The sequence below is a fragment of the Rhagoletis pomonella genome, unplaced genomic scaffold (assembly GCF_013731165.1).
Source record: "Rhagoletis pomonella isolate Grant_MI unplaced genomic scaffold, Rhpom_1.0 Rhpom_scaffold_00004, whole genome shotgun sequence".
Lineage (NCBI taxonomy): Eukaryota > Metazoa > Arthropoda > Insecta > Diptera > Tephritidae > Rhagoletis > Rhagoletis pomonella.
Window position 1 is genome coordinate 56,710,236 of NW_023458558.1, and position 13,886 is coordinate 56,724,121.

The window sequence follows — 13,886 nt, forward strand, 5'->3', positions numbered from 1 at the left end:
AAAAACGAAACCAAAACCGAAACCGAAACACTTGGCAAAACCGAAACCCAAACCGGAACGTTATTTTGAATCGTTTTCATTCCTTGATTTTAATACAAATTTTTTCGTGCAAATTATTGAAATATATTTACATTTATGATTGAAGAAATATAGTATTTTCGCGTACTATATTTTTTCCAACAGTATATAGTACGCCGAACGGAAAAACAGTACAATACTATATATTATAGTACGGTTGGCAACCCTAGGTGTATCTTTTGTATAAGTGTCGGACGTCAACGGTTTAAGGAGGTTTTAATTTGGAAATATTTTGAAGGGGGGTCGACACCTGTTTTAAAAATCGAATTTAGTTAACTTATACATAGTGAATTATTAAAATATATCAAACGAAAGAGCGTTGAGAAACCTTTGGTTTGAGCACTAAAAATATTTTTGAGGCATTTAAAGAGGGTTGCCACCTGTTTAAAAGGTTGAATTCATATATTTAATAAGTTAAATTAATTATCTAATATTAATGAAAATATGTAACAAAATATCAGATAATGGATATATAAGAATCTTTTAGGTTTTATCTACTTTTGAAGAGGGTTGCCACCTGTTTGGAAGTCGAGTTTAAGTAAACCCTAATAAATCTGAGTGTCGTTTGCCAGTGCCCACATTTTGTGTCAAACTTACTCATTGGCGCGCTGATTTCGAGTGTTACGAACAAATTTTTACATTTTTAAGATAACAATGGCAAATTTAATTGGATTCGATTGTTTCTTCAGTTAAAACACGCAAATTTGATGAACAGAAACGAAAAATGTCTATGATAGGGCATTTATCACACTCAATTTTAGGAGCCAAATTACTGGTTCATTAGAATTTTGAGATTTTGCATATTACGCTCGACCGAGGCGGGCAGTTATCCAATGATTAACTTGTATGTTTCGTAAGATTTTATACACCAAAATAAAATAACGGACCTGACATACGGAAAGTGACAACTACAGGCAAACAGTCGTGGAACTGTTGCTGAATTACAAAAGAATCGGTGCTCGTATAAAAATTAAAAAACATTTTATACATTTTTGACATTACGGCTTGCAATGCATTGACAAATCTGAGGAACGCAGAACTCAAAGTGCCCTCGGAAACGCAGTGGCAGAGAGGAAGCCAGATTTAATGTTGAGCATTGGCATGAAATTAGCATCCAAAGAAGAAAAAATAAACACATTACAGAAGTCTAGAATAATAAAATCACCGTGCGACAGTAAATTTTACACGCAAACAAATGAATATATTCGCGAAACTATGGGTAAATTGTAGTTAGTTTTTCTCTCTGAGGTCAGGATTTGTTAAAGGACTTTGAAATTAAAAAAATTAGTATTTCAAAAACTTATTTAAAAAATTCAGCGCAATGTAGGATAACAATAAGAGTGTCATATATAAATGGAAAAAATCTGTATAATCATAACGGAATAAATAATAATGATGTCCTTTACAAATTTTGTCCTTAAATATGCTTGAAAATTTGACATTTTTTTTTTAATTATTGTTTGAGGACTAATATATGCATGACCTCGTCAACGAAATTCGTTCTGCAAACTTAATTTACTTAAAAATATAAAATTTATTAAAAGCCTATTCGTCCTTGTAAAACAAAAATTTTTTCTGGCTTTAAATTCTACACAATTTTCTCTCTCACTTGGTAACCTTATTGTTACTCTACATTGCACTGATTTTTTAAAATAATTTCTTGAATTAATCATTTCTTTAAAATTTCGAAGTCCTTTGAAAAATAATCCCGACGTCAGAGTGAAAAACTAAAAATGCAGTTATACTATATTTCGTGAGTATAACGATTCTTTCGCGTGTTTTGATTTTTTTTGTTTTTGTCGCACGGTGCAATTTTCTAGCATAGAACAGTACGATAAATGATGTGCCCGCGGAAAAACTTTTTTTTTTCTTGAGTTTCCTTCCAAAAATTAGACTGCGGATTTTTACGCAGAAAACAGAGCCTAGAAATATGTACCACTTAACCATAAACAAAGTGTATACAAATTTGTACACTTTGCTTATAGTTAGGTGGTACATACTTAGCGTTCACAGAAGTTTTGTAGAAAAACAAAAGTGAAATCATCACTGAAAGAACTGATTGATTTGCAGAATATTTAATGAAGAAATTACTATTTTGTTGTATAATAAACTTCATGCAATTTTAATTCCTTTGTAGGGCTCGGTACAACTCAGTTGTTACAAAAAAAAAGAAGAAAAATTAATGAGGTAAATTGTTATAAATTTTTGTATAACTTTATTTTTGCATTTCTAAAAGTTATGCTCTGCATACGTATTTTGGGAAGGTTCAGTTTTTCAACCGTTATGCACGAATCATTAGTTGTACATATTTATCTCTTTAAACTGTTAATTCCTTGAATAAACATTGTTGGCGATAATTTCTCCGCTGTCCACAATTATAATCTTTTAATGAAAATCTTAATAAACGATTTTTTCAATAGAAGTATTTTATAATATAAAGAGTATTGTTAGGTCAAATTTTCTGGCAACACTAATATTAAGTGGCAGAAAAATGAAACAAAGTAAGAAAAATAAATATAAAATATTACACTTAAGCATAAATGTAAGCTAACTCCCATAAGGTAGGGTAAACACCGAGTTACAAGCACACACGCCTATTCATACATAAAACAATATGGACACAACGCGTCACTTCGCTCACAACAGGTAAACAGAAATGTAGGCTAGCAGAGCTCTGAAGGCTTCAGAGCAAAAGAGGAGAGGGTGAGATGTTGAGAAGCTCAGTAGCTGTGGTGGGAACCGCATTGTGCGGCATGAACCTGCGTCAAAGTACGTCTTAGAGGAGCGTGGCAAAAACACAAACAAAAACTCTTCACGGATCATGTTGTCCATCAAAAAGCGTAACATTAATATAAAAATAAAATAAGAAGAATATAAAAACAAATTAAAGGAAACAAGACAAAATTCAAAGCTAATTTTGACCCTGCAGGAAACTTAAATGTTTAACCCTTAGCTGGTATCGATATTTTTTCAGATTGTTGGTATGAAGCGTCCAACTGATGACCTGAACTATAAAAAAAGGAAATACTTGGTGTGGTAAAAGTCAGCGTATTTTAAAATAATAACGCAGTTTTCAATCAAAAAAAATCATAATTTATCATAAATCTATAATCACATATTCACTTATTTTTTTTTTTTATGTTACCGCATAACTAATAATAATTATTATTTTTGCATCGGAAAATCTGGTTTAGATTCGATTATTGGATAATTAACTATACTTAGTATAAAGGAAAGTCGAGATTCTTTGTACGCAGTAATATCGAAGTACTTTAGTACTTGAAATTCCTAAAAGGTGGCCACCCGTGTTCGTTGGATTACAAGAAATGAGGTGTCAAATAAAAGGGCTCGGCTTTTAGCTGTTCAATAATGTATTAATTTTTTAGTAGGGTTGCCACTTTTTGAAAATTATAAGATATTCACCGTTTGTTGGACTAAAAACTGAGGTACCAAGTGAAATTATATGGTCTCTGCATGTACAATAAATTTTTATTTTTTGTTTGAGCGGGGTTGCCACCTATTTAAAAATTATGTCTGTATACTACGCGGGGGCATGTTTTGTTAATGACATTAGACTTGCACAGTTCATTCAATTTAAAGAAATGAGGTGTTAAATGAAAAAGCTTGGCCTCCAGATGGGCAATTATATATTATTTTGTTAGTAGGGTTGCGACCTATTTAGTTGTCAATCGGATCTTATTTAATATCTACACATTCAGCGCTTAGCGAAGCCTCGCGCATACGAGGCCGGCTAGTATATACATATATATTTATATGAGAATTGAAGTCGGTTTTGTTTTCTGCTTAAAAATTACTTGTTACTTACAGTGTTTGACTTTGCGTAACTATGTGTATTAGTAGGCACCTTAACTGTATGGTTACAATTTTTTTGTAAGCTACAAAGCAAGATAGGTGCGTACCAGTGATCAGCATGCGGTGCCTTTTTCGAGACATCAAGTATACTCGCAAACAATGCGGTGTAAGTATAACCGCCACCGCAAGCAATGCGATATTTGGGTGCATCGCATTTTTTGTCGCGTTCGTGTTTGCGATGACTTGTATGACCAAAGCGTCGTTACCGCATATTGTGGCACCGTATTTTCATGTCGACTTCGGCTATGCGGTGGTATGAGTGGTCGTTTAAACATCGCAAACATCGCATTATTTCCGGATATGCTTGGCGGAATACGGTGCACCGCATTATAAGAGCATTTTATCGCTACAGTTGCCTACAGAGTTTGTATGTCTGCATGTTACAAAAAAATTAATAGATATAAACAATTAGTCAAATTTAAATACACAAAATATGTAATATATATTTTCTTTTCATTCAATTCATTTTTATTTCACTTAAACTCGTATAATGCGGTGCACCGCATTCAAACAAGCATATCCGCAAATAATGCGTAGTTTGCGTTGTTTAAACGACCGCTCATACCACCGCATAGCCGAAGCCGACATGGAAATGCGGTGCCACAATATGCAGTAACGACGCTTTGATCGAGCACAAAACACTCAAACACGACATTATTTGAGCTTGCGGTGATTGCGGTGGCGGTAGATTTCGTAAGTATTACTGAGTTTGAGTGGTACAGTAAATAAATGTCGTTGCGGTGTATTCGAAAATGCGATACACCGCAACTGATCTCTGGTGCGTACTCTGCGAAAAAATTTCCAAATCAGATAACATAACTAAATTTTACATAAAATGGCAAAAAGACTCTATACTTCACACTATTTTCATATTTCGTCAGATTTGGAAGTTATAGAGCCCTTTTGGCGTATTTTTAGAGCTCGTAAGGCACGTCTTTTCATTATCCAATTTTATGAGCAAATGAACCTATAGAGAGAGAATCTTTCTTTGTACATATGTAGATCAATGGTTAACAAGTAAGAAAGTCTAAGTTCGGGCGGGGCCGAACATTAAATACCCGGCGCAAGTATTACATATATGGCTTTTCACCTTTCCGAAAGCTACCGCTACATGGTAAGCCGGGATGTATCAATTTTGAATAAATTAAATCCTTAAATTTCGAAACATTGACGTTTCAAGCATTTCTAAAATTTACCGTTATATGAAAAGCCGTAATTTTAGTCCGATTTCAATAATTTTGAACGTTTTGCTTTTATGTGGCAAGCACAATAACCATACCGAGTTTGGTACAAATTGGTGGAACGGTTACCGAGATACATATATGTGATCATAAGTGGGCGGTGCCACGCCCATTTTCCAAAATGTTATGATAAGCGTATTTCCTGGTAAAGAATTGTTGCAAGCATCAATTTTGAATAAATTAGCTTTAATATTTACTGATTTATCGAAGATTTCGTATTTCTCCAAATTACCGTTATATGGGATGTGGGCGTGGTTATTGTCCGATTTTTAAAATTTTCGGCCATTTGGTATCCTGTACCAAGGCCAATAACTGTGCCAAGTTTGGAAGAAATCGGTGCAGCGGTTGCCAAGATATACACATGTAACCATAAGTGGGCGTGGCTACGCCCATTTTTCAAAAAGTTATAATATTCTTATTTTTCGTCTAAAAGTTATCACAAATATAAATTTTGAGTGAATAATCTTCAGTAGTTACTAAAATATCGCAGTTTTCGTATTTCTGAAAATTACTGTTATATGGGAGGTAGGCGTGGTTATTGTCCGATTTTGCCCATTTTCAATACCATCCGTCCTACGCCCGAAAGAAGTACACGTACCAAGTTTCGTTAAGATATCTTAATTTTTACTCGAGTTATCGTGTGCACAGACGGACGGACAGACGGACGGACGGACGGACGGACGGACGGACAGACAGTCACCGCTTAATCGATTTCTCTTTTCATCCTGATCATTTATGTATACATTTGTCTATATCTATCTCGATTCGTTTTGCCTGTTACAAACAACAAAGTTATAATACCCTTGTGCACAAGTGCGCTCGGGTATAAAAAGAGTCGCACCCTACTGACATCCAAATAGACCCCACGATACCAGTAAAGGGTTAATTGGCAAATGAGCTACGTATGTACTTTTGTATATATGTATGTATGTATGTATGTATGCTTACATATTTCAATTTCAGAAATTGTCTGCATTTTTTAAAATATGCCACAGCGTTGGTAAAATGCTCAAAGCCCAATTTTTTGCCTGAATTTCCCTTTTTAAACTAGTAATCATACACCAAGTAAGACAAATTTTTATTAAATTATTTATTCGAATACACATTACATACATATATCATGCACATATCTTCAGCTATCCCACACAGACCAAACCACACAAATCCATTGACCGGACAGAAGACATCCGTTAAGAAAATAATAAATATGTGGTATTTTACTCACCAATTGAAAGTCCTATTTCTCTTTGCTTGCAATATGTTTTATAAATTAACATCAGCTGCACTTGACATTAAATCACAATTAAAAGTCACATGAATGTATTTACATACATAGATAAGTACACCAGTATTTTTGGTATAGAATTGTATATTTAATTTTTACAATTATTTTTTTAATCACCAAGCCACGAATCTTTTGTCAAAAGGTTAATATCTTGCATTAATAAATTCTTTGCACATCACCTTTGTATGTATGTAGTTATCAGTATTTTATCCAAACCTATCAAGCCCACTCGTGTTTTTAATTTTTATGAAATCGTAGCATACTTTCTAGCGCGCATTTACTTTCTTTCACTTGTATGTAATTTATAAATTGTTTCAGAGCAATTTAATTTTAGCACAATAATTTTTTAATCATGTGAGTTATCATCTGCGTTCTACAATAAACTTTCTCACTTGAAAATTTTGTGTTGCTTTGCAATATGCTGTTCCATACACTATCGCCCATATAACCAAACTCACATACATGTACTAGATATATGTAACACTTTATCCAACGCGTCCACGGCCTATGTTTTCGCAGCGTAATTTTCCGCTTTTGGTCTCAACACGACAACGTCTCAAACTGAACTGAGCCGAACATCCTTGCGAGTAACGGTTTTAAAGTGTTCTACTTTTCTACTCGCAAAAGCATATTAATAGCCCTGCAGCAATTCTCACTAAAACAGCAACAACAGAATCCAGTCCCCGCATGTGGAGTCTACTGAATTGTTGTTAATGTTAGTGAGTGGAGCTCTTCTGTGGAACCCCAGTTGCGAAGGTAGGTATGTACAGTGTTTTTTTATTATTGGGCAAATAAAAGCAATGCTCTCACAATCTCTACAACAACACTGCTAACCAATCTCAATATGTTATGGTTTCTGTTAGTAAAGCTTTTGAAATATTCTTTTACTCTTTTGCTTTTCACAGAAATTGCCATGGGGCCTTTCGAGGAAATCTACTTCATTCTTTCTAAAATACATATCGGTCATTCCATACAATGTTTACACCTCAATATTTTTTTTTTTGGTTAAATATATATTTTTACATTCTTTGTCGTAAAAAAGGACACCTATTTTTTTATTTCGTCATGCCATTCAAAAATCTCGAAAAAAATCCCGGAATTTTGAACTCACGGAGAAGTATCATTTCTTATTTGTTTGCAGTTAATATACTATTTGTCGGAGAAAATCAGTTAAGATATCTGAATGTGTGTAATTACCTCGGCTTTCCGCGAGAGTGTGAGATAAATTAAAATAAAAAAAAAAAATCCATTAAAAAGTCGCATTTTTTTATCAACTTCATCATGTTTGATTTTTATTTCTTTTTTTCAACCTGAATAGTTGTCAAACTTTATCGAGTAAGCTGTAAAAATTTGAGAATGACAACACCAAAACTGTAGAAGTTACGAGTTTTTTCATACCTGCGTACATAAAGTTTATACTAAAAAAATAAAAATCAAGCATGATGAAATTAATAAAAAAAACTAAACAATAAATAATAAAAAATGCGATTTTTTAATGCAACAGTTTTTTTTATTTTAATCGAGGTAATTGCGCACATTTGGATACCTTAACTGATTTTCTCCGACAAATAGTTTATTATCTGCAAACAATTGAAAAAAGATACTTCTCCGTGAGTTCAAAAATTCGGGTATTTTTTTCGAGATTTTCGAGTATCATGACGAAATAAAATAATAGGTGTCTTCTTTTTTTTCGATAAAGAATGTAAAAAAATATATTTCACCCCAAAAAAAATAATATTGAGATGTAAATGTTGTATGGAATGACCCATATGTATGCATGTTTTCCTATTTACATGGTGCAACAGTGAAAATTCATTTTTGAAACGATTCCGAGGAATTTACAGTTAAGTAAGAAAAATCATATTTTTTTGGCGAGTGGTCAATTCCTTTTTAGTACGGTGGGGCTAAGCGCCAGAATGTAAATCTAAACTTGTGGGACACAGTGTGTTGCTGAATCGCCACCATCTCAAAAACTATGCCCAAAGATTAGTATTCAAACAAATTCTTCAAAGAATTTCATTTTACCTCATCACAATTAGTTTTTGCAGTGGGCTAACTTTTTTCAAAAATCCAACAACATCTCAAGTTTTGAAATGACACAAAACAATGCCGAAACACGTTAACTCAACTACGAGTCGTAGATTACGAATATGTATTCTGCTTTTCCACCGAGGTTAAGTAACTGGGTCTAATCCTGGATTCTAAGCTTCTGTGGTGTGTAGGCGCTTAGCAGACAACTCTTGGAGTGATGTGTGTACACCATGATAGTACGACCAACAGTGGCCTATGGAGCGGTGGCTAGACCTTCTGAGATTGAAGGCAACATGAGTTTTGCCCACCGGCAGCCACTCGATGCCTCCCAGTCATTGCTGAGCATAGTATTCACCCAGTTTCTGATGGTGGCCTCGATGGCCGAAGGCGGGAGTGCTATAACTGGTTGCGGACCGAAGAACATCTAGTCTGAGCCAGTTCTGGTTCATGGATCATGGTCAGATGTCTCCTTACCAGGTACTCCCGAGTGACCTGGCATCCTGAGTAAAGCAAGGTCGTTATATTTGCCAACATAATTTAGTCGGGACTTGCATTGCCGAACTAGTTTGGAAGTAGTTAGAGGGATGGCCAATGCCTTAAGTGAAGTCCAGCTTGGCCGTCACTGCAGACACGTACACTCCTTTCCCTCCACCTATTTTTCACCACGTATTCCATGGCCTTGAGGATTGCAAATACCTCAGCCTAGAAGACCGAGGCATACTTTCCAGGAAAAAGTGATGCTTAGCCCCATTAACTTCGATGAAGACCCCAAATCCTGGCCCAGATTCAGTTTTGGAGCCATTAGGGAAGATTCGAAGATTTGCGAGTAAGGGCTCAGTACTGGTGTTAAACCAACATTTCACCTCAGGGAATTCAACATTATAAAATCTTTCGAACAAAGATTATGGTAGCGTACTATCCTATGGCATCGAAAGGACACAAGTGCTTAGATCTCTTCCGCAAGCAATTTCCGCCTTATCCCACTCAGTGTAATACCAACACTCGTTTCCTTTCAGTCTGCGGGTGGCCTTTAAGGCTTCCCCACGTATGAAGACACAAAGTGACGGTACGAGCAGCAGTGCATCAAGAACAGTGCCAGGTGTTGTATAGAAAGCTCCCGCACAGCACACGGCAATAGTTCTTTGAAATTTAGCAAGCAGACTTCCCACGCTGTTGACTGAGAGTATGCTTCACCATATCACTGACGCATAGCTGATTATGAGTTTGACCATAGAGGCGTAAATCCAAAGGATTCCCTTCGGTGATAGACCCCACGTTTTACCAAATACCAGTTGTCATTGCCCAAAAGCTGTCAATGCTTTTTAGGTCTTGTTTTCCACCTGAGATTTCCACGATAGTTTTGTATCCAGAATTACTTCTAGATACTTCATTTCGGCAGAAGTCTGAATTCTGACTCCTTTAAGTGTGAGGGGAATGAGACCATCCAACTTTCTACTTCTAGTGAAGGGCACAACACTAGTTTTGGTTGGGTTAGCGGTGATCCCATTTCCATCACACCAACTGTCAATCGTATTCAGTATTTCAATAGTGTTATTGAGCTTTGTACCACGATTTGTTTGTTAGGAAAAATGGAAAAACAACAAAGTCTAAGCGGTAGAAGTTATAGCTGCTATTTCGGATAACACATCTCATCATCAGACTTCTTTTTTCTAGACTTCAGCAGGGATCGAACCCGCATCATCGATGTGCAAAGTGAGAAGCGCTAACCACTGAGCTATTTATTTTAATAGGGTTATTGAGCTTTGTGCCACGATTTTCTTAATAGTAGTAGGTTGAATAAGGAAATGAATTAGCAACAAGCGTTTACGGTGCGTGCACAGCTCAGTGGTTAGCGCTTCTGACTTTGCACATCGATGATGCGTATTCGATCCCTGCTGCAGTCTAGCAAAAAGAAGTCTGATGAGGAGATGTGGTGATCTCCGAAATAGAACCTATAACTTCTACCGCTTAGACTTTGTTGTTTTTCCATTTTTCCTAGCAAACAAATCGTGGTACAAAGCTCAATAACCCTATTGATATAAATATTAATACGCCACAATAAAATTAACATATTCAGTATTGTCTGCGCTTTCCTGTAAACAGCCAGCAGAGATGGGTCCGTGACTAGACAGGCCACATCGTCCGCATAGGCTTGAGCGTAGATATCAGAGTCATTAAGAGTGACAAAATGAGAATCAATTACCAGGCATCCGGAGGGCAGCCGTTAACAAGGTAGCGCACGTGACATATTGACCTGTTTCTGCCTGAATCCTGGTGACCATGAACCATGAAACCCATGCCGTAGACTAAACACCTTCTTTAAGTACAATAGGTAGGATGCCATCCGGACCGGGCGATTTGAAACTGTCAAAAGACTAGCATATCTTATGGCATAAATAAAGTAAATGAAATGAAATATCTATAGTAGAACGTATGTATATTACTCAAATGGAAAAAATTTACTTCATAAAAAATTTAGCCATTTGGTGGTGCGGGCGTCGATTTTCTTGTTCTATAAACTACTTATAAAGGCTTGTCGTAACTACTTGTTAGATCAATGAAATTTTAATAAACATTTTTTTTTATTGTTTTTAAAGTTCTTTGATTAACCAGTACGAATACAGTTTTCCATATGTGCAAAACCCAGCGTTCGAGCGTTTCTTTTACTTTTTACTGTCAGCAAAAAAATTATATTTAAAAAAAAATTGTTTGGTATAAGGGAAGTTTAATAGCATGGGAACAATTAGGGAAATTTTAATAAAAATTAATGGCGCTGTATTTTCCCTCGAAATTTGTGTTCGGGTGTTACTCAAAATGGAAGCGATTTTGATATGACCGTCAAAGTCAACGGATTTCTGACAATTGTCATTTTATTAAAAGATATCGAAGCTTGATTTCAAGAAGTAAGAGGAGAAAGTCTTATATCTCAAATGTGAAAAGGAACATGAAATTAATATACAGTGGCTCAAACAATTGACCACGTGTTGATTTTATAATATTCGTAATTTTTTCGGGCAAGTTTCAACCGACTAAAAAACATTATTTTGACTGCTTTTGTGGTTCTTTTTTATATAAAATTTACAAAAACTGGCGTTGAGTTTTTGCAATTTTGTTGCTAACGGTCTGCCGCATTTTATTTGATAAGAAATCCATGCTTTTATGGAAGAAAGTGCAAAAATCCGTCACTAAAAAAAATTCTCAAAAATCAACGGCATTTTTTAGCAGTTTGGAACATGTAAGTTGTTAGACTAAAATTTTATGGGCTATAAAACTGCTTACCCAGAAATGTTCTAAAGATTCAGATTAAAAAGTTGAAATTTTGATGAAATTTTGTTGAATTCGTTTCAGTTTTGTGTAAAGTTTCAAACTGTGATTTATATGGTTTTGGTTAAAGCTTGGACAGTAATTTTATAGAAAAATTAAACAAATTTAGCAGGAAAAATATTACCAATATTAAAAAGAAAAAACCAACACATGGTCATTTGTTTGAGTCACTGCTACTTTTGATACCAAAAATTCGAAAATTTTAATTGAATGCATTTTTTCTGTTTCGGACTCGATTGCTTTTGATATTATGCAGACACTGAAATGACACAAGCCTCTTTAGTTCTCGAAGGTTGAATTTACTTTGGGACTCATGGGCCTCATTACTTTTATTTGGGTAAAACTAAAACGCTTTGTTGGACCCAGCCAGAATCACTTGGGCGGTTACAGCACCAATCAAGACGGAGATAACTAAGCATGTTATAAAAATTCCTGAAATCGGGGAAAAACACCGCTGTTTACCATGTAACTGTAGTTTTCAGAAAGGCGAAAACCCAATATTTTATCGCGCTCGGGGTATACAAAGTTGCGGTGCGCCGGATTTAGACTTCATTACTTTTTGAGTTTTTTTTAATAGCATTAACTCTTGAATACAATCAATTTCCGTTCTCTGTAAGGATTTGTCTCTAAACTAAATCTGGCTAGGTGAACGAAATATCTTTCCAAAATGCAACACATTTTTGTATCTTCGCGTTATTTCTTTAAAATTACTGTATTTAGCAATAATTCAAAGACAAAAGCCTTAAATTTGTTACCATCGCCAGAAATTTTTCAAATAGAATTAGTATAGTATACTACGGTTTAGTATTATATTCAAGAATAAGGACAAAAATGAATGTCACAAACACAAAGGTAGCACACAGTCAACGGTTTTAATGGCAACTACGAACGTTTTTTTTTTGTCTTGTCCTTTGTAAAGCTGCTTACACACTTATAAATGTATAAGATAAACAAACAGTTGTTCCATCACAAGCGCAATCCAAAGAAAACGCGCAATATTGTAGAAAACAATCAAAACATACATATGTATGTATCTAGTCAAGGAACGCTGAGTGCCTGTTGTGTTTTTGTTATCTCTAGTTTCTCGTGTCACCCCACCGCATTTATTTAGCCAAAGGCAGACGAAACATGGAAGCTTATCTACAACGTAGAGATTTCGTGTACCTGGGGGTGGTTAGGTGTTTGTTCCGGCTGAGGTGAAAAGAAGAACGGATGTGGAAATGTTAAAATGAGAAGCCGATGGTGGATTAGGACCCCACTGCGCTAATATTAATAAACGCGAAAACGTGCGCGAGAGAGCGAAAAATCGATCACACCAAGCCGCAGGCTAACTCTACATACTATTTATATAGGTACATACATACATACATACAAATGTACGAATAAGTATGTAGTTGGTATGTATGCATATACACATACACATGCTTATGTATTTGTATCTAAATACATATTGATGATTGCCGTTGCAGCTGTTTTTCTAGTAAAAACAGAAGAAGAAAAAAAAAAAAAACAAAATAAAACGGCGAAAACGTAAAAAATATTCAAAGGTACACACACAAATGCCTCACTACTCGTATGCCATGAACAAATAGACTCTTATTCGCCGTAAAGTATGCTACGTTTCTGCTATCCTTAACTTTGCCATATGTTTGTGTGGGGCGCATGCATATTTTCACATAATCTGGGCTGGCGAATTTTGATTCGTTTTTGCGACTGGGATTTTATTTAATAACTTGCAAAATGACCAATATTATTATATAATTTATTGCTGTATCTTGCACAAAATGATGTACATATGTAATTCTGTGTGTTTGTTTTATTTTTATTTTTAGCTTCTAATACAACAACTGCGCACTGTAATAAAAACTCTGCATTTATTGCAATGAGTTTTATTAAATTCACTTTTTATTAACAATACTACACACTATTCCCACTCTTCGGATACACTCCAACGTAACTGTTTCACAGTTTTCAAAGTTAGCCTTTTGTATTTTACAATAAAACCGCAAACTGCAACACTAACCGCGTCGAGAGAACACTGACAATTGAATTGC

General features: G+C 35.2%; 1 protein-coding gene across 2 annotated transcripts in view; it reads right to left on the reverse strand.

Moving 5' to 3' along the window:
• Positions 1-13,886, reverse strand: part of LOC118737836 (acetylcholinesterase) — a 325,799-nt gene extending 311,913 nt beyond the window's left edge. The window contains exons 1-2 of one of the 2 annotated variants that reach the window (XM_036468618.1): positions 13,758-13,886; positions 6,418-6,693 (exon numbers count right to left, since the gene is read on the reverse strand). The gene's annotated coding sequence lies outside the window, so the exon portion shown is untranslated. Of the gene's footprint in view, positions 1-6,417; positions 7,207-13,757 lie in introns of those variants that run through there. The other variant, XM_036468619.1, reaches the window with a different exon arrangement.